Source organism: Rhinoderma darwinii (assembly GCF_050947455.1).
Source record: "Rhinoderma darwinii isolate aRhiDar2 chromosome 5 unlocalized genomic scaffold, aRhiDar2.hap1 SUPER_5_unloc_11, whole genome shotgun sequence".
In the NCBI taxonomy this organism is placed as follows: Eukaryota; Metazoa; Chordata; class Amphibia; order Anura; family Rhinodermatidae; genus Rhinoderma; species Rhinoderma darwinii.
This window is the reverse complement of record NW_027461767.1, coordinates 358,953-376,702: the sequence shown is the minus strand read 5'-3', so window position 1 is coordinate 376,702 and position 17,750 is coordinate 358,953. Positions and strand designations below refer to the sequence as shown.

Genomic DNA, 17,750 nt, shown 5'->3' with positions numbered 1-17,750 from the left:
TCCACTATGACACGTGCAAAGTTCCGTCTGAACTTTATATAAGACGGTGAGGCTCAGTCAGTCACTCAGTGTTGCCTGAGAGGGCAACACTGCAACAGCCGGCCGCCAGGCTGTCTTTTTTTTGCACAGCTAGTTGCCTCCAGGAGGCCACAAGAGGGAGACAAGGGACTGCAAAATGGAAAATAGGCATCCACCAACTTTACAGACAACTTCTCCTTGCTCCTACAACCTCCATCCTTGCACAGTTTGTTATTCTTCTAGGTAACATAGTAACAAATCCAAATTGCTGCTCTCTTTGTAGGCAAGCAAGGCTTTGTTGCAACTGCAATTCTTACTTCTTCTTGAAATGTAGGGACGACAGTACATTCCATCACATCCATCTAGTGTACACAGGTAGGTCCATTGTGGCGGGCAGGCGAGCGGGCGGGCTGCTTTATTGGCTGTTTGCTGTTCCCCTACTCCACTCCACTATTTGACTGTTGTGCTGCATCAATCAATCAATCAATCAATCAATCAATCAATCAATCAATCAATCAATCAATCAATCAATCAATCAATCAGTGGCTGGCTCAGGTGCAGCTCTTTAACTTACCTAAAAGGGAGGGCGGAGAGAAGACAAGGAAGGTGAATGAGGTGTTCCAATGTGAAATGCCGGAAACACAGAAACACAGACGACACACAACAAGAGGTGGCAATCTATTCATTAATTGCATTTAATCAATGAGCTCATTATCACTCATGCATTGTCCAACAGGTGTTGAAATAATGGGATTAAAAGGGGAGATCCCTTCAGAAAGACAGAAACGATAGCAAAGACAAAAAACACTTTTGGAATCTGCTTTTAGTCAACACATAAGGAAAGGGTGCACCGGTCCTGGAAATACTGCAATACCAGGTCAATGCGTGGAGTGGACAGAGCAAGCTCTATTTCCATCTCCCTGTTCTAAAAATCCATTTAATATATGGTCCCCAGATAGGGGACGTATCAGATATTAAACTGATAAGAACAGATACTACACTTGATCTTAGCCAAAAGGCCGAGAAGCGATAACCCGAACGGGCCGCGCGTTGCCCGAGCCTGCCCGATACTGCTGTTCAGCCCTTGCAGCGATTCAGCCTACTTCTAGGCAATTCCATGGGGCCCTGCAGGCTCACACACTCACAGCTACACGGGAGGTGAATAAAGGCCGGAGAGGAAGCCAGACAGGATTTGCTTCTTTTGCTTGCACCACAATGCAGTGCTGAAAGAGGAGGAATCTACATAAAAACGCCTTCCTGGCAACGCCCAAATGCCCTGCTGCCATGCAGATAAACACTGGCAGCGGCAGCAAGTGCATGCCCACAGCCACCCCTTGTTCCTTCACACCTTGTATCAGCTGTAATCCAGTCCAGTCCAGTGCTGCCTGCTGAGCAGCACTGACCAACACTGCCTGGGCCCAGGCTTTTATCTCTGAGGCCCCATTATGATGTCAGAAAGCTGGCTCTGGAATCCTGAGGGCTCCACTATGACACGTGCAAAGTTCCGTCTGAACTTTATATAAGACGGTGAGGCTCAGTCAGTCACTCAGTGTTGCCTGAGAGGGCAACACTGCAACAGCCGGCCGCCAGGCTGTCTTTTTTTTGCACAGCTAGTTGCCTCCAGGAGGCCACAAGAGGGAGACAAGGGACTGCAAAAGGAAAATAGGCATCCACCAACTTTACAGACAACTTCTCCTTGCTCCTACAACCTCCATCCTTGCACAGTTTGTTATTCTTCTAGGTAACATAGTAACAAATCCAAATTGCTGCTCTCTTTGTAGGCAAGCAAGGCTTTGTTGCAACTGCAATTCTTACTTCTTCTTGAAATGTAGGGACGACAGTACATTCCATCACATCCATCTAGTGTACACAGGTAGGTCCATTGTGGCGGGCAGGCGAGCGGGCGGGCTGCTTTATTGGCTGTTTGCTGTTCCCCTACTCCACTCCACTATTTGACTGTTGTGCTGCATCAATCAATCAATCAATCAATCAATCAATCAATCAATCAATCAATCAATCAATCAGTGGCTGGCTCAGGTGCAGCTCTTTAACTTACCTAAAAGGGAGGGCGGAGAGAAGACAAGGAAGGTGAATGAGGTGTTCCAATGTGAAATGCCGGAAACACAGAAACACAGACGACACACAACAAGAGGTGGCAATCTATTCATTAATTGCATTTAATCAATGAGCTCATTATCACTCATGCATTGTCCAACAGGTGTTGAAATAATGGGATTAAAAGGGGAGATCCCTTCAGAAAGACAGAAACAATAGCAAAGACAAAAAACACTTTTGGAATCTGCTTTTAGTCAACACATAAGGAAAGGGTGCACCGGTCCTGGAAATACTGCAATACCAGGTCAATGCGTGGAGTCCCCAGATAGGGGACGTATCAGATATTAAACTGATAAGAACAGATACTACACTTGATCTTAGCCAAAAGGCCGAGAAGCGATAACCCGAACGGGCCGCGCGTTGCCCGAGCCTGCCCGATACTGCTGTTCAGCCCTTGCAGCGATTCAGCCTACTTCTAGGCAATTCCATGGGGCCCTGCAGGCTCACACACTCACAGCTACACGGGAGGTGAATAAAGGCCGGAGAGGAAGCCAGACAGGATTTGCTTCTTTTGCTTGCACCACAATGCAGTGCTGAAAGAGGAGGAATCTACATAAAAACGCCTTCCTGGCAACGCCCAAATGCCCTGCTGCCATGCAGATAAACACTGGCAGCGGCAGCAAGTGCATGCCCACAGCCACCCCTTGTTCCTTCACACCTTGTATCAGCTGTAATCCAGTCCAGTCCAGTGCTGCCTGCTGAGCAGCACTGACCAACACTGCCTGGGCCCAGGCTTTTATCTCTGAGGCCCCATTATGATGTCAGAAAGCTGGCTCTGGAATCCTGAGGGCTCCACTATGACACGTGCAAAGTTCCGTCTGAACTTTATATAAGACGGTGAGGCTCAGTCAGTCACTCAGTGTTGCCTGAGAGGGCAACACTGCAACAGCCGGCCGCCAGGCTGTCTTTTTTTTGCACAGCTAGTTGCCTCCAGGAGGCCACAAGAGGGAGACAAGGGACTGCAAAATGGAAAATAGGCATCCACCAACTTTACAGACAACTTCTCCTTGCTCCTACAACCTCCATCCTTGCACAGTTTGTTATTCTTCTAGGTAACATAGTAACAAATCCAAATTGCTGCTCTCTTTGTAGGCAAGCAAGGCTTTGTTGCAACTGCAATTCTTACTTCTTCTTGAAATGTAGGGACGACAGTACATTCCATCACATCCATCTAGTGTACACAGGTAGGTCCATTGTGGCGGGCAGGCGAGCGGGCGGGCTGCTTTATTGGCTGTTTGCTGTTCCCCTACTCCACTCCACTATTTGACTGTTGTGCTGCATCAATCAATCAATCAATCAATCAATCAATCAATCAATCAATCAATCAATCAGTGGCTGGCTCAGGTGCAGCTCTTTAACTTACCTAAAAGGGAGGGCGGAGAGAAGACAAGGAAGGTGAATGAGGTGTTCCAATGTGAAATGCCGGAAACACAGAAACACAGACGACACACAACAAGAGGTGGCAATCTATTCATTAATTGCATTTAATCAATGAGCTCATTATCACTCATGCATTGTCCAACAGGTGTTGAAATAATGGGATTAAAAAGGGAGATCCCTTCAGAAAGACAGAAACAATAGCAAAGACAAAAAACACTTTTGGAATCTGCTTTTAGTCAACACATAAGGAAAGGGTGCACCGGTCCTGGAAATACTGCAATACCAGGTCAATGCGTGGAGTGGACAGAGCAAGCTCTATTTCCATCTCCCTGTTCTAAAAATCCATTTAATATATGGTCCCCAGATAGGGGACGTATCAGATATTAAACTGATAAGAACAGATACTACACTTGATCTTAGCCAAAAGGCCGAGAAGCGATAACCCGAACGGGCCGCGCGTTGCCCGAGCCTGCCCGATACTGCTGTTCAGCCCTTGCAGCGATTCAGCCTACTTCTAGGCAATTCCATGGGGCCCTGCAGGCTCACACACTCACAGCTACACGGGAGGTGAATAAAGGCCGGAGAGGAAGCCAGACAGGATTTGCTTCTTTTGCTTGCACCACAATGCAGTGCTGAAAGAGGAGGAATCTACATAAAAACGCCTTCCTGGCAACGCCCAAATGCCCTGCTGCCATGCAGATAAACACTGGCAGCGGCAGCAAGTGCATGCCCACAGCCACCCCTTGTTCCTTCACACCTTGTATCAGCTGTAATCCAGTCCAGTCCAGTGCTGCCTGCTGAGCAGCACTGACCAACACTGCCTGGGCCCAGGCTTTTATCTCTGAGGCCCCATTATGATGTCAGAAAGCTGGCTCTGGAATCCTGAGGGCTCCACTATGACACGTGCAAAGTTCCGTCTGAACTTTATATAAGACGGTGAGGCTCAGTCAGTCACTCAGTGTTGCCTGAGAGGGCAACACTGCAACAGCCGGCCGCCAGGCTGTCTTTTTTTTGCACAGCTAGTTGCCTCCAGGAGGCCACAAGAGGGAGACAAGGGACTGCAAAATGGAAAATAGGCATCCACCAACTTTACAGACAACTTCTCCTTGCTCCTACAACCTCCATCCTTGCACAGTTTGTTATTCTTCTAGGTAACATAGTAACAAATCCAAATTGCTGCTCTCTTTGTAGGCAAGCAAGGCTTTGTTGCAACTGCAATTCTTACTTCTTCTTGAAATGTAGGGACGACAGTACATTCCATCACATCCATCTAGTGTACACAGGTAGGTCCATTGTGGCGGGCAGGCGAGCGGGCGGGCTGCTTTATTGGCTGTTTGCTGTTCCCCTACTCCACTCCACTATTTGACTGTTGTGCTGCATCAATCAATCAATCAATCAATCAATCAATCAATCAATCAATCAATCAATCAAGTGGCTGGCTCAGGTGCAGCTCTTTAACTTACCTAAAAGGGAGGGCGGAGAGAAGACAAGGAAGGTGAATGAGGTGTTCCAATGTGAAATGCCGGAAACACAGAAACACAGACGACACACAACAAGAGGTGGCAATCTATTCATTAATTGCATTTAATCAATGAGCTCATTATCACTCATGCATTGTCCAACAGGTGTTGAAATAATGGGATTAAAAGGGGAGATCCCTTCAGAAAGACAGAAACAATAGCAAAGACAAAAAACACTTTTGGAATCTGCTTTTAGTCAACACATAAGGAAAGGGTGCACCGGTCCTGGAAATACTGCAATACCAGGTCAATGCGTGGAGTGGACAGAGCAAGCTCTATTTCCATCTCCCTGTTCTAAAAATCCATTTAATATATGGTCCCCAGATAGGGGACGTATCAGATATTAAACTGATAAGAACAGATACTACACTTGATCTTAGCCAAAAGGCCGAGAAGCGATAACCCGAACGGGCCGCGCGTTGCCCGAGCCTGCCCGATACTGCTGTTCAGCCCTTGCAGCGATTCAGCCTACTTCTAGGCAATTCCATGGGGCCCTGCAGGCTCACACACTCACAGCTACACGGGAGGTGAATAAAGGCCGGAGAGGAAGCCAGACAGGATTTGCTTCTTTTGCTTGCACCACAATGCAGTGCTGAAAGAGGAGGAATCTACATAAAAACGCCTTCCTGGCAACGCCCAAATGCCCTGCTGCCATGCAGATAAACACTGGCAGCGGCAGCAAGTGCATGCCCACAGCCACCCCTTGTTCCTTCACACCTTGTATCAGCTGTAATCCAGTCCAGTCCAGTGCTGCCTGCTGAGCAGCACTGACCAACACTGCCTGGGCCCAGGCTTTTATCTCTGAGGCCCCATTATGATGTCAGAAAGCTGGCTCTGGAATCCTGAGGGCTCCACTATGACACGTGCAAAGTTCCGTCTGAACTTTATATAAGACGGTGAGGCTCAGTCAGTCACTCAGTGTTGCCTGAGAGGGCAACACTGCAACAGCCGGCCGCCAGGCTGTCTTTTTTTTGCACAGCTAGTTGCCTCCAGGAGGCCACAAGAGGGAGACAAGGGACTGCAAAATGGAAAATAGGCATCCACCAACTTTACAGACAACTTCTCCTTGCTCCTACAACCTCCATCCTTGCACAGTTTGTTATTCTTCTAGGTAACATAGTAACAAATCCAAATTGCTGCTCTCTTTGTAGGCAAGCAAGGCTTTGTTGCAACTGCAATTCTTACTTCTTCTTGAAATGTAGGGACGACAGTACATTCCATCACATCCATCTAGTGTACACAGGTAGGTCCATTGTGGCGGGCAGGCGAGCGGGCGGGCTGCTTTATTGGCTGTTTGCTGTTCCCCTACTCCACTCCACTATTTGACTGTTGTGCTGCATCAATCAATCAATCAATCAATCAATCAATCAATCAATCAATCAAGTGGCTGGCTCAGGTGCAGCTCTTTAACTTACCTAAAAGGGAGGGCGGAGAGAAGACAAGGAAGGTGAATGAGGTGTTCCAATGTGAAATGCCGGAAACACAGAAACACAGACGACACACAACAAGAGGTGGCAATCTATTCATTAATTGCATTTAATCAATGAGCTCATTATCACTCATGCATTGTCCAACAGGTGTTGAAATAATGGGATTAAAAGGGGAGATCCCTTCAGAAAGACAGAAACAATAGCAAAGACAAAAAACACTTTTGGAATCTGCTTTTAGTCAACACATAAGGAAAGGGTGCACCGGTCCTGGAAATACTGCAATACCAGGTCAATGCGTGGAGTGGACAGAGCAAGCTCTATTTCCATCTCCCTGTTCTAAAAATCCATTTAATATATGGTCCCCAGATAGGGGACGTATCAGATATTAAACTGATAAGAACAGATACTACACTTGATCTTAAACTGATAAGAACAGATACTACACTTGATCTTAGCCAAAAGGCCGAGAAGCGATAACCCGAACGGGCCGCGCGTTGCCCGAGCCTGCCCGATACTGCTGTTCAGCCCTTGCAGCGATTCAGCCTACTTCTAGGCAATTCCATGGGGCCCTGCAGGCTCACACACTCACAGCTACACGGGAGGTGAATAAAGGCCGGAGAGGAAGCCAGACAGGATTTGCTTCTTTTGCTTGCACCACAATGCAGTGCTGAAAGAGGAGGAATCTACATAAAAATGCCTTCCTGGCAACGCCCAAATGCCCTGCTGCCATGCAGATAAACACTGGCAGCGGCAGCAAGTGCATGCCCACAGCCACCCCTTGTTCCTTCACACCTTGTATGAGCTGTAATCCAGTCCAGTCCAGTGCTGCCTGCTGAGCAGCACTGACCAACACTGCCTGGGCCCAGGCTTTTATCTCTGAGGCCCCATTATGATGTCAGAAAGCTGGCTCTGGAATCCTGAGGGCTCCACTATGACACGTGCAAAGTTCCGTCTGAACTTTATATAAGACGGTGAGGCTCAGTCAGTCACTCAGTGTTGCCTGAGAGGGCAACACTGCAACAGCCGGCCGCCAGGCTGTCTTTTTTTTGCACAGCTAGTTGCCTCCAGGAGGCCACAAGAGGGAGACAAGGGACTGCAAAATGAAAAATAGGCATCCACCAACTTTACAGACAACTTCTCCTTGCTCCTACAACCTCCATCCTTGCACAGTTTGTTATTCTTCTAGGTAACATAGTAACAAATCCAAATTGCTGCTCTCTTTGTAGGCAAGCAAGGCTTTGTTGCAACTGCAATTCTTACTTCTTCTTGAAATGTAGGGACGACAGTACATTCCATCACATCCATCTAGTGTACACAGGTAGGTCCATTGTGGCGGGCAGGCGAGCGGGCGGGCTGCTTTATTGGCTGTTTGCTGTTCCCCTACTCCACTCCACTATTTGACTGTTGTGCTGCATCAATCAATCAATCAATCAATCAATCAATCAATCAATCAATCAGTGGCTGGCTCAGGTGCAGCTCTTTAACTTACCTAAAAGGGAGGGCGGAGAGAAGACAAGGAAGGTGAATGAGGTGTTCCAATGTGAAATGCCGGAAACACAGAAACACAGACGACACACAACAAGAGGTGGCAATCTATTCATTAATTGCATTTAATCAATGAGCTCATTATCACTCATGCATTGTCCAACAGGTGTTGAAATAATGGGATTAAAAGGGGAGATCCCTTCAGAAAGACAGAAACAATAGCAAAGACAAAAAACACTTTTGGAATCTGCTTTTAGTCGTCCTGGAAATACTGCAATACCAGGTCAATGCGTGGAGTGGACAGAGCAAGCTCTATTTCCATCTCCCTGTTCTAAAAATCCATTTAATATATGGTCCCCAGATAGGGGACGTATCAGATATTAAACTGATAAGAACAGATACTACACTTGATCTTAGCCAAAAGGCCGAGAAGCGATAACCCGAACGGGCCGCGCGTTGCCCGAGCCTGCCCGATACTGCTGTTCAGCCCTTGCAGCGATTCAGCCTACTTCTAGGCAATTCCATGGGGCCCTGCAGGCTCACACACTCACAGCTACACGGGAGGTGAATAAAGGCCGGAGAGGAAGCCAGACAGGATTTGCTTCTTTTGCTTGCACCACAATGCAGTGCTGAAAGAGGAGGAATCTACATAAAAACGCCTTCCTGGCAACGCCCAAATGCCCTGCTGCCATGCAGATAAACACTGGCAGCGGCAGCAAGTGCATGCCCACAGCCACCCCTTGTTCCTTCACACCTTGTATCAGCTGTAATCCAGTCCAGTCCAGTGCTGCCTGCTGAGCAGCACTGACCAACACTGCCTGGGCCCAGGCTTTTATCTCTGAGGCCCCATTATGATGTCAGAAAGCTGGCTCTGGAATCCTGAGGGCTCCACTATGACACGTGCAAAGTTCCGTCTGAACTTTATATAAGACGGTGAGGCTCAGTCAGTCACTCAGTGTTGCCTGAGAGGGCAACACTGCAACAGCCGGCCGCCAGGCTGTCTTTTTTTTGCACAGCTAGTTGCCTCCAGGAGGCCACAAGAGGGAGACAAGGGACTGCAAAATGGAAAATAGGCATCCACCAACTTTACAGACAACTTCTCCTTGCTCCTACAACCTCCATCCTTGCACAGTTTGTTATTCTTCTAGGTAACATAGTAACAAATCCAAATTGCTGCTCTCTTTGTAGGCAAGCAAGGCTTTGTTGCAACTGCAATTCTTACTTCTTCTTGAAATGTAGGGACGACAGTACATTCCATCACATCCATCTAGTGTACACAGGTAGGTCCATTGTGGCGGGCAGGCGAGCGGGCGGGCTGCTTTATTGGCTGTTTGCTGTTCCCCTACTCCACTCCACTATTTGACTGTTGTGCTGCATCAATCAATCAATCAATCAATCAATCAATCAATCAATCAATCAATCAATCAATCAATCAATCAATCAATCAGTGGCTGGCTCAGGTGCAGCTCTTTAACTTACCTAAAAGGGAGGGCGGAGAGAAGACAAGGAAGGTGAATGAGGTGTTCCAATGTGAAATGCCGGAAACACAGAAACACAGACGACACACAACAAGAGGTGGCAATCTATTCATTAATTGCATTTAATCAATGAGCTCATTATCACTCATGCATTGTCCAACAGGTGTTGAAATAATGGGATTAAAAGGGGAGATCCCTTCAGAAAGACAGAAACAATAGCAAAGACAAAAAACACTTTTGGAATCTGCTTTTAGTCAACACATAAGGAAAGGGTGCACCGGTCCTGGAAATACTGCAATACCAGGTCAATGCGTGGAGTGGACAGAGCAAGCTCTATTTCCATCTCCCTGTTCTAAAAATCCATTTAATATATGGTCCCCAGATAGGGGACGTATCAGATATTAAACTGATAAGAACAGATACTACACTTGATCTTAGCCAAAAGGCCGAGAAGCGATAACCCGAACGGGCCGCGCGTTGCCCGAGCCTGCCCGATACTGCTGTTCAGCCCTTGCAGCGATTCAGCCTACTTCTAGGCAATTCCATGGGGCCCTGCAGGCTCACACACTCACAGCTACACGGGAGGTGAATAAAGGCCGGAGAGGAAGCCAGACAGGATTTGCTTCTTTTGCTTGCACCACAATGCAGTGCTGAAAGAGGAGGAATCTACATAAAAATGCCTTCCTGGCAACGCCCAAATGCCCTGCTGCCATGCAGATAAACACTGGCAGCGGCAGCAAGTGCATGCCCACAGCCACCCCTTGTTCCTTCACACCTTGTATGAGCTGTAATCCAGTCCAGTCCAGTGCTGCCTGCTGAGCAGCACTGACCAACACTGCCTGGGCCCAGGCTTTTATCTCTGAGGCCCCATTATGATGTCAGAAAGCTGGCTCTGGAATCCTGAGGGCTCCACTATGACACGTGCAAAGTTCCGTCTGAACTTTATATAAGACGGTGAGGCTCAGTCAGTCACTCAGTGTTGCCTGAGAGGGCAACACTGCAACAGCCGGCCGCCAGGCTGTCTTTTTTTTGCACAGCTAGTTGCCTCCAGGAGGCCACAAGAGGGAGACAAGGGACTGCAAAATGAAAAATAGGCATCCACCAACTTTACAGACAACTTCTCCTTGCTCCTACAACCTCCATCCTTGCACAGTTTGTTATTCTTCTAGGTAACATAGTAACAAATCCAAATTGCTGCTCTCTTTGTAGGCAAGCAAGGCTTTGTTGCAACTGCAATTCTTACTTCTTCTTGAAATGTAGGGACGACAGTACATTCCATCACATCCATCTAGTGTACACAGGTAGGTCCATTGTGGCGGGCAGGCGAGCGGGCGGGCTGCTTTATTGGCTGTTTGCTGTTCCCCTACTCCACTCCACTATTTGACTGTTGTGCTGCATCAATCAATCAATCAATCAATCAATCAATCAATCAATCAATCAGTGGCTGGCTCAGGTGCAGCTCTTTAACTTACCTAAAAGGGAGGGCGGAGAGAAGACAAGGAAGGTGAATGAGGTGTTCCAATGTGAAATGCCGGAAACACAGAAACACAGACGACACACAACAAGAGGTGGCAATCTATTCATTAATTGCATTTAATCAATGAGCTCATTATCACTCATGCATTGTCCAACAGGTGTTGAAATAATGGGATTAAAAGGGGAGATCCCTTCAGAAAGACAGAAACAATAGCAAAGACAAAAAACACTTTTGGAATCTGCTTTTAGTCAACACATAAGGAAAGGGTGCACCGGTCCTGGAAATACTGCAATACCAGGTCAATGCGTGGAGTGGACAGAGCAAGCTCTATTTCCATCTCCCTGTTCTAAAAATCCATTTAATATATGGTCCCCAGATAGGGGACGTATCAGATATTAAACTGATAAGAACAGATACTACACTTGATCTTAGCCAAAAGGCCGAGAAGCGATAACCCGAACGGGCCGCGCGTTGCCCGAGCCTGCCCGATACTGCTGTTCAGCCCTTGCAGCGATTCAGCCTACTTCTAGGCAATTCCATGGGGCCCTGCAGGCTCACACACTCACAGCTACACGGGAGGTGAATAAAGGCCGGAGAGGAAGCCAGACAGGATTTGCTTCTTTTGCTTGCACCACAATGCAGTGCTGAAAGAGGAGGAATCTACATAAAAACGCCTTCCTGGCAACGCCCAAATGCCCTGCTGCCATGCAGATAAACACTGGCAGCGGCAGCAAGTGCATGCCCACAGCCACCCCTTGTTCCTTCACACCTTGTATCAGCTGTAATCCAGTCCAGTCCAGTGCTGCCTGCTGAGCAGCACTGACCAACACTGCCTGGGCCCAGGCTTTTATCTCTGAGGCCCCATTATGATGTCAGAAAGCTGGCTCTGGAATCCTGAGGGCTCCACTATGACACGTGCAAAGTTCCGTCTGAACTTTATATAAGACGGTGAGGCTCAGTCAGTCACTCAGTGTTGCCTGAGAGGGCAACACTGCAACAGCCGGCCGCCAGGCTGTCTTTTTTTTTCACAGCTAGTTGCCTCCAGGAGGCCACAAGAGGGAGACAAGGGACTGCAAAATGGAAAATAGGCATCCACCAACTTTACAGACAACTTCTCCTTGCTCCTACAACCTCCATCCTTGCACAGTTTGTTATTCTTCTAGGTAACATAGTAACAAATCCAAATTGCTGCTCTCTTTGTAGGCAAGCAAGGCTTTGTTGCAACTGCAATTCTTACTTCTTCTTGAAATGTAGGGACGACAGTACATTCCATCACATCCATCTAGTGTACACAGGTAGGTCCATTGTGGCGGGCAGGCGAGCGGGCGGGCTGCTTTATTGGCTGTTTGCTGTTCCCCTACTCCACTCCACTATTTGACTGTTGTGCTGCATCAATCAATCAATCAATCAATCAATCAATCAATCAATCAATCAATCAATCAATCAATCAGTGGCTGGCTCAGGTGCAGCTCTTTAACTTACCTAAAAGGGAGGGCGGAGAGAAAACAAGGAAGGTGAATGAGGTGTTCCAATGTGAAATGCCGGAAACACAGAAACACAGACGACACACAACAAGAGGTGGCAATCTATTCATTAATTGCATTTAATCAATGAGCTCATTATCACTCATGCATTGTCCAACAGGTGTTGAAATAATGGGATTAAAAGGGGAGATCCCTTCAGAAAGACAGAAACAATAGCAAAGACAAAAAACACTTTTGGAATCTGCTTTTAGTCAACACATAAGGAAAGGGTGCACCGGTCCTGGAAATACTGCAATACCAGGTCAATGCGTGGAGTGGACAGAGCAAGCTCTATTTCCATCTCCCTGTTCTAAAAATCCATTTATTATATGGTCCCCAGATAGGGGACGTATCAGATATTAAACTGATAAGAACAGATACTACACTTGATCTTAGCCAAAAGGCCGAGAAGCGATAACCCGAACGGGCCGCGCGTTGCCCGAGCCTGCCCGATACTGCTGTTCAGCCCTTGCAGCGATTCAGCCTACTTCTAGGCAATTCCATGGGGCCCTGCAGGCTCACACACTCACAGCTACACGGGAGGTGAATAAAGGCCGGAGAGGAAGCCAGACAGGATTTGCTTCTTTTGCTTGCACCACAATGCAGTGCTGAAAGAGGAGGAATCTACATAAAAACGCCTTCCTGGCAACGCCCAAATGCCCTGCTGCCATGCAGATAAACACTGGCAGCGGCAGCAAGTGCATGCCCACAGCCACCCCTTGTTCCTTCACACCTTGTATCAGCTGTAATCCAGTCCAGTCCAGTGCTGCCTGCTGAGCAGCACTGACCAACACTGCCTGGGCCCAGGCTTTTATCTCTGAGGCCCCATTATGATGTCAGAAAGCTGGCTCTGGAATCCTGAGGGCTCCACTATGACACGTGCAAAGTTCCGTCTGAACTTTATATAAGACGGTGAGGCTCAGTCAGTCACTCAGTGTTGCCTGAGAGGGCAACACTGCAACAGCCGGCCGCCAGGCTGTCTTTTTTTTGCACAGCTAGTTGCCTCCAGGAGGCCACAAGAGGGAGACAAGGGACTGCAAAATGGAAAATAGGCATCCACCAACTTTACAGACAACTTCTCCTTGCTCCTACAACCTCCATCCTTGCACAGTTTGTTATTCTTCTAGGTAACATAGTAACAAATCCAAATTGCTGCTCTCTTTGTAGGCAAGCAAGGCTTTGTTGCAACTGCAATTCTTACTTCTTCTTGAAATGTAGGGACGACAGTACATTCCATCACATCCATCTAGTGTACACAGGTAGGTCCATTGTGGCGGGCAGGCGAGCGGGCGGGCTGCTTTATTGGCTGTTTGCTGTTCCCCTACTCCACTCCACTATTTGACTGTTGTGCTGCATCAATCAATCAATCAATCAATCAATCAATCAATCAATCAATCAATCAATCAATCAGTGGCTGGCTCAGGTGCAGCTCTTTAACTTACCTAAAAGGGAGGGCGGAGAGAAGACAAGGAAGGTGAATGAGGTGTTCCAATGTGAAATGCCGGAAACACAGAAACACAGACGACACACAACAAGAGGTGGCAATCTATTCATTAATTGCATTTAATCAATGAGCTCATTATCACTCATGCATTGTCCAACAGGTGTTGAAATAATGGGATTAAAAGGGGAGATCCCTTCAGGAAGACAGAAACAATAGCAAAGACAAAAAACACTTTTGGAATCTGCTTTTAGTCAACACATAAGGAAAGGGTGCACCGGTCCTGGAAATACTGCAATACCAGGTCAATGCGTGGAGTGGACAGAGCAAGCTCTATTTCCATCTCCCTGTTCTAAAAATCCATTTAATATATGGTCCCCAGATAGGGGACGTATCAGATATTAAACTGATAAGAACAGATACTACACTTGATCTTAGCCAAAAGGCCGAGAAGCGATAACCCGAACGGGCCGCGCGTTGCCCGAGCCTGCCCGATACTGCTGTTCAGCCCTTGCAGCGATTCAGCCTACTTCTAGGCAATTCCATGGGGCCCTGCAGGCTCACACACTCACAGCTACACGGGAGGTGAATAAAGGCCGGAGAGGAAGCCAGACAGGATTTGCTTCTTTTGCTTGCACCACAATGCAGTGCTGAAAGAGGAGGAATCTACATAAAAACGCCTTCCTGGCAACGCCCAAATGCCCTGCTGCCATGCAGATAAACACTGGCAGCGGCAGCAAGTGCATGCCCACAGCCACCCCTTGTTCCTTCACACCTTGTATCAGCTGTAATCCAGTCCAGTCCAGTGCTGCCTGCTGAGCAGCACTGACCAACACTGCCTGGGCCCAGGCTTTTATCTCTGAGGCCCCATTATGATGTCAGAAAGCTGGCTCTGGAATCCTGAGGGCTCCACTATGACACGTGCAAAGTTCCGTCTGAACTTTATATAAGACGGTGAGGCTCAGTCAGTCACTCAGTGTTGCCTGAGAGGGCAACACTGCAACAGCCGGCCGCCAGGCTGTCTTTTTTTTGCACAGCTAGTTGCCTCCAGGAGGCCACAAGAGGGAGACAAGGGACTGCAAAATGGAAAATAGGCATCCACCAACTTTACAGACAACTTCTCCTTGCTCCTACAACCTCCATCCTTGCACAGTTTGTTATTCTTCTAGGTAACATAGTAACAAATCCAAATTGCTGCTCTCTTTGTAGGCAAGCAAGGCTTTGTTGCAACTGCAATTCTTACTTCTTCTTGAAATGTAGGGACGACAGTACATTCCATCACATCCATCTAGTGTACACAGGTAGGTCCATTGTGGCGGGCAGGCGAGCGGGCGGGCTGCTTTATTGGCTGTTTGCTGTTCCCCTACTCCACTCCACTATTTGACTGTTGTGCTGCATCAATCAATCAATCAATCAATCAATCAGTGGCTGGCTCAGGTGCAGCTCTTTAACTTACCTAAAAGGGAGGGCGGAGAGAAGACAAGGAAGGTGAATGAGGTGTTCCAATGTGAAATGCCGGAAACACAGAAACACAGACGACACACAACAAGAGGTGGCAATCTATTCATTAATTGCATTTAATCAATGAGCTCATTATCACTCATGCATTGTCCAACAGGTGTTGAAATAATGGGATTAAAAGGGGAGATCCCTTCAGAAAGACAGAAACAATAGCAAAGACAAAAAACACTTTTGGAATCTGCTTTTAGTCAACACATAAGGAAAGGGTGCACCGGTCCTGGAAATACTGCAATACCAGGTCAATGCGTGGAGTGGACAGAGCAAGCTCTATTTCCATCTCCCTGTTCTAAAAATCCATTTAATATATGGTCCCCAGATAGGGGACGTATCAGATATTAAACTGATAAGAACAGATACTACACTTGATCTTAGCCAAAAGGCCGAGAAGCGATAACCCGAACGGGCCGCGCGTTGCCCGAGCCTGCCCGATACTGCTGTTCAGCCCTTGCAGCGATTCAGCCTACTTCTAGGCAATTCCATGGGGCCCTGCAGGCTCACACACTCACAGCTACACGGGAGGTGAATAAAGGCCGGAGAGGAAGCCAGACAGGATTTGCTTCTTTTGCTTGCACCACAATGCAGTGCTGAAAGAGGAGGAATCTACATAAAAACGCCTTCCTGGCAACGCCCAAATGCCCTGCTGCCATGCAGATAAACACTGGCAGCGGCAGCAAGTGCATGCCCACAGCCACCCCTTGTTCCTTCACACCTTGTATCAGCTGTAATCCAGTCCAGTCCAGTGCTGCCTGCTGAGCAGCACTGACCAACACTGCCTGGGCCCAGGCTTTTATCTCTGAGGCCCCATTATGATGTCAGAAAGCTGGCTCTGGAATCCTGAGGGCTCCACTATGACACGTGCAAAGTTCCGTCTGAACTTTATATAAGACGGTGAGGCTCAGTCAGTCACTCAGTGTTGCCTGAGAGGGCAACACTGCAACAGCCGGCCGCCAGGCTGTCTTTTTTTTGCACAGCTAGTTGCCTCCAGGAGGCCACAAGAGGGAGACAAGGGACTGCAAAATGGAAAATAGGCATCCACCAACTTTACAGACAACTTCTCCTTGCTCCTACAACCTCCATCCTTGCACAGTTTGTTATTCTTCTAGGTAACATAGTAACAAATCCAAATTGCTGCTCTCTTTGTAGGCAAGCAAGGCTTTGTTGCAACTGCAATTCTTACTTCTTCTTGAAATGTAGGGACGACAGTACATTCCATCACATCCATCTAGTGTACACAGGTAGGTCCATTGTGGCGGGCAGGCGAGCGGGCGGGCTGCTTTATTGGCTGTTTGCTGTTCCCCTACTCCACTCCACTATTTGACTGTTGTGCTGCATCAATCAATCAATCAATCAATCAATCAATCAATCAATCAATCAATCAATCAGTGGCTGGCTCAGGTGCAGCTCTTTAACTTACCTAAAAGGGAGGGCGGAGAGAAGACAAGGAAGGTGAATGAGGTGTTCCAATGTGAAATGCCGGAAACACAGAAACACAGACGACACACAACAAGAGGTGGCAATCTATTCATTAATTGCATTTAATCAATGAGCTCATTATCACTCATGCATTGTCCAACAGGTGTTGAAATAATGGGATTAAAAGGGGAGATCCCTTCAGAAAGACAGAAACAATAGCAAAGACAAAAAACACTTTTGGAATCTGCTTTTAGTCAACACATAAGGAAAGGGTGCACCGGTCCTGGAAATACTGCAATACCAGGTCAATGCGTGGAGTGGACAGAGCAAGCTCTATTTCCATCTCCCTGTTCTAAAAATCCATTTAATATATGGTCCCCAGATAGGGGACGTATCAGATATTAAACTGATAAGAACAGATACTACACTTGATCTTAGCCAAAAGGCCGAGAAGCGATAACCCGAACGGGCCGCGCGTTGCCCGAGCCTGCCCGATACTGCTGTTCAGCCCTTGCAGCGATTCAGCCTACTTCTAGGCAATTCCATGGGGCCCTGCAGGCTCACACACTCACAGCTACACGGGAGGTGAATAAAGGCCGGAGAGGAAGCCAGACAGGATTTGCTTCTTTTGCTTGCACCACAATGCAGTGCTGAAAGAGGAGGAATCTACATAAAAACGCCTTCCTGGCAACGCCCAAATGCCCTGCTGCCATGCAGATAAACACTGGCAGCGGCAGCAAGTGCATGCCCACAGCCACCCCTTGTTCCTTCACACCTTGTATCAGCTGTAATCCAGTCCAGTCCAGTGCTGCCTGCTGAGCAGCACTGACCAACACTGCCTGGGCCCAGGCTTTTATCTCTGAGGCCCCATTATGATGTCAGAAAGCTGGCTCTGGAATCCTGAGGGCTCCACTATGACACGTGCAAAGTTCCGTCTGAACTTTATATA

General features: G+C 47.7%; 10 non-coding genes and 2 pseudogenes across 10 annotated transcripts; all 12 read right to left on the bottom strand.

Annotated features, from left to right (window-relative positions):
* Window positions 1–858: 858 nt before the first annotated feature.
* On the bottom strand, window positions 859–1,049 carry LOC142685005 (U2 spliceosomal RNA). Its single transcript, XR_012854574.1, has one exon. It is a non-coding gene; the product is annotated as a U2 spliceosomal RNA (small nuclear RNA).
* Window positions 1,050–2,340: 1,291 nt separating this feature from the next.
* Window positions 2,341–2,474, bottom strand: LOC142685119 (U2 spliceosomal RNA; annotated as a pseudogene).
* A 1,288-nt stretch (window positions 2,475–3,762) lies between these two features.
* LOC142685004 (U2 spliceosomal RNA) lies at window positions 3,763–3,953 on the bottom strand. Its single transcript, XR_012854573.1, has one exon. It is a non-coding gene; the product is annotated as a U2 spliceosomal RNA (small nuclear RNA).
* A 1,289-nt stretch (window positions 3,954–5,242) lies between these two features.
* Window positions 5,243–5,433, bottom strand: LOC142685003 (U2 spliceosomal RNA). Its single transcript, XR_012854572.1, has one exon. It is a non-coding gene; the product is annotated as a U2 spliceosomal RNA (small nuclear RNA).
* Window positions 5,434–6,714: 1,281 nt separating this feature from the next.
* On the bottom strand, window positions 6,715–6,938 carry LOC142685116 (U2 spliceosomal RNA; annotated as a pseudogene).
* Window positions 6,939–8,190: 1,252 nt separating this feature from the next.
* Window positions 8,191–8,385, bottom strand: LOC142685117 (U2 spliceosomal RNA). The gene has a single exon (XR_012854675.1). It is a non-coding gene; the product is annotated as a U2 spliceosomal RNA (small nuclear RNA).
* A 1,308-nt stretch (window positions 8,386–9,693) lies between these two features.
* LOC142685001 (U2 spliceosomal RNA) lies at window positions 9,694–9,884 on the bottom strand. The gene has a single exon (XR_012854570.1). It is a non-coding gene; the product is annotated as a U2 spliceosomal RNA (small nuclear RNA).
* A 1,280-nt stretch (window positions 9,885–11,164) lies between these two features.
* Window positions 11,165–11,355, bottom strand: LOC142685000 (U2 spliceosomal RNA). Its single transcript, XR_012854569.1, has one exon. It is a non-coding gene; the product is annotated as a U2 spliceosomal RNA (small nuclear RNA).
* A 1,296-nt stretch (window positions 11,356–12,651) lies between these two features.
* LOC142685090 (U2 spliceosomal RNA) lies at window positions 12,652–12,842 on the bottom strand. Its single transcript, XR_012854651.1, has one exon. It is a non-coding gene; the product is annotated as a U2 spliceosomal RNA (small nuclear RNA).
* Window positions 12,843–14,134: 1,292 nt separating this feature from the next.
* On the bottom strand, window positions 14,135–14,325 carry LOC142684999 (U2 spliceosomal RNA). The gene has a single exon (XR_012854568.1). It is a non-coding gene; the product is annotated as a U2 spliceosomal RNA (small nuclear RNA).
* A 1,264-nt stretch (window positions 14,326–15,589) lies between these two features.
* On the bottom strand, window positions 15,590–15,780 carry LOC142684998 (U2 spliceosomal RNA). The gene has a single exon (XR_012854567.1). It is a non-coding gene; the product is annotated as a U2 spliceosomal RNA (small nuclear RNA).
* A 1,288-nt stretch (window positions 15,781–17,068) lies between these two features.
* LOC142684995 (U2 spliceosomal RNA) lies at window positions 17,069–17,259 on the bottom strand. The gene has a single exon (XR_012854566.1). It is a non-coding gene; the product is annotated as a U2 spliceosomal RNA (small nuclear RNA).
* Window positions 17,260–17,750: the final 491 nt, after the last annotated feature.